At 39.1% G+C, this 2,476-nt stretch overlaps 1 pseudogene; it reads right to left on the reverse strand.

The window, feature by feature from the left end:
- Nucleotides 1-465: 465 nt before the first annotated feature.
- On the reverse strand, nucleotides 466-1,282 carry LOC103096829 (transcription factor E2F6-like; annotated as a pseudogene).
- Nucleotides 1,283-2,476: the final 1,194 nt, after the last annotated feature.

The raw sequence follows: 2,476 nt of genomic DNA on the forward strand, positions 1-2,476 counted from the left end.
TTGCTATACGAAGTGAAAATTTTATGTATGCTTCACATTTTTCATGAGTTATCTAAACATTATACAGATATATACAGGAGCATTCATGTTTAATTTTATTGTGTACACCTTTACTATTTAACAGCTGACTGCAAGCAATGCAAACAGTACTCACATGATGGAAAGCATAATTTCACTTAGTACATATTTTGCATTGTAAAGAAAGAAGTTAATGACATATTGTGTTCTTCAATTTCAGATTAGTCCAAATGTTTTAGTAGTAACAAATTTGTTCTCTAGAAGATTTTTTTCATGAAATATTTTCAGTAGAGAAAGTCCTTTGCTTTACTTAAGTAAACACCAAATTACACTTTCATAATTGTTTATAAACTGAGCCATTGATGTAACAAGAGAATGGCGAAGACTATTGGCCTTAATGTTGATGTCAAACTGGGCACAGAAATCCTCCATGGCTGATTTTTTTAAAGTCCAAACAAATCTCGCCAAAGAAGAAATTAAGCCAAATTGACAAAAATTGTTGAAATCATTCCAGAATTTTAATTTCAAGACAATTCAGGTAGTTTTTTCACTTGATTCACTGTGCTGCAGATTTCCCTTCTTGATCAAGATGAACTGTAGACTTACTTTCAGATAAAGCAGTGCTCATTTCTTCAAATGTTTTGGTACTTATGTTATCTTGTTCCACTTCACACAAATAAACATCAATAGGTCCCTTTGTGCTCTTTATATGAACTGTTATGCAGTCTTCTTTAGGAGTTGGCACTACTACCAATTTCATTTCTTCTGGAGCCTTGACAGTAATGACAATCTGTTCATGTTACGCTTGAATACTATGGATATCTTGATAGGTCACATAAGCTAATCTTTCATTTTCTTTGTCATCTCTTAGTTCAATCAGTTGCTGAGCACAGTCCTTAATTAACTCATCCAAAGCCTTTTCCATTGCTGTTAAATAAGTAAGTTCATGCCTTATCTTCTTTTGTTGGGGTACTTTTGATCCAATACCACCAAGATCAGATCCAATCCATTGAATATGATTCTTAGATCTTTTTTGAATGAGGTTGATCCCATCTAATACATTGGTGATGTCATATACTCTTCGTTTCCGTACTCCCAATGTTGTTGCAACTTCATTTAAATCAAGAACTCCACCAGGAGCAGATTTGATGAGCTCCATAAATTTATGAGTTAAATAAATCAAAGATACCCAAAGGTTCTCCATGTGGACCGGCAGACGGGGGATTCGGCCCATGGACTCCAGTTTCCTTTGGTGCCATCCCAGTCACTTGCCCTAGGAGCTCCAGCCTCCGGGGCTCCAGACATCCTTCTGGCATGTTAGCTAAGTTGAGCAACTAGTCATCCTCTTCCTCTAGGCTTGGCTGTGGGACCACCCTGGGCTTACCCAGCTTAAGCCGGAGGCACTCCCTGCCCCCTCCTATGACTCCCTCCCAGTTCTTTCCAAGGACTCCCTGGTGTTTTTTCGACATTCTTTACATAATTTTGTAAGATCCTGTTTTTATTTTTGTCTTTATTTCCCCAATGCCTACTGCAATACTTGGTATATTGTAGTTGCTTAATATAGCCCGGCCAGTAGGAGAGTGGCAGGCAGGCCAGGGTGTAAAAATACTCAGCTGCCAGAGGCTCAGAAGGTGGAAGGAGAGCTAGAGGAATGAGCCACAGCTGGGTGGCTGGAGCAGGGGTTTGAAAACTTCCAGCAGAAAAACAGCTTTGGTTGCAAACCAGTAGCAGTTTTAAACTGCTGGTTGCTCAGCTGTAACCCAGCTGCTAGCTTTAAAGAAAAGGAAAAAAAGAAAAGCCAAGTTCTTGAATTCCTTCAGGTCACCAAAAATGTAAAGATTAAAATTAATATCCAATACTCCAAGTATTATATTTAATAATATGTATTAAATATTTATCTTGAAGTATAAGGGAATAAGGCTAGCAAAAAACCAAGAGCCGCTCCTCCCTCCTCCACATAGATCCAGAGAGAGCACATGGGCGGAAACAGAAACTCAAAACTCCCTCCACATAAGGAGAAGCACAAACAGGAAAAGGAAAAGGGAATTGTGGGAAATGAAGTCTCTAACGTTCAAAATTCCAAATCAATACAAATTCTATTTCCCTCTGGGTCTCATCATTCCTAAACCTTTTCTTCATCCCTGCCACATCCACTACTAAAGTTATCATTGTCTCTCATTTCACCCCTTCCCTAGCCGATGCGAGATTGGTCTGGGTATCACATGTGTCCTTGCTCTGAACCCATTTCCTCATTGTTGGTATTTGCATTAGGGTGCTCATTTAGCGTCTCTCCTCGATCATGTCCCCTCAACCTCTGTAGTCAAGCAGTTGCTTTTCCTCGGTGTTTTTACTCCCTCAGTTTGTCCTCTGTTTGAGGATAATTTTTTTTTTCTCATAGATCACTGCAGATTGTTCAGGGACATTGTAAAGCCATTACTGGAGAAGTCCATTACGCTCT

The sequence above is a fragment of the Monodelphis domestica genome, chromosome 3 (genome assembly GCF_027887165.1).
Source record: "Monodelphis domestica isolate mMonDom1 chromosome 3, mMonDom1.pri, whole genome shotgun sequence".
Lineage (NCBI taxonomy): Eukaryota > Metazoa > Chordata > Mammalia > Didelphimorphia > Didelphidae > Monodelphis > Monodelphis domestica.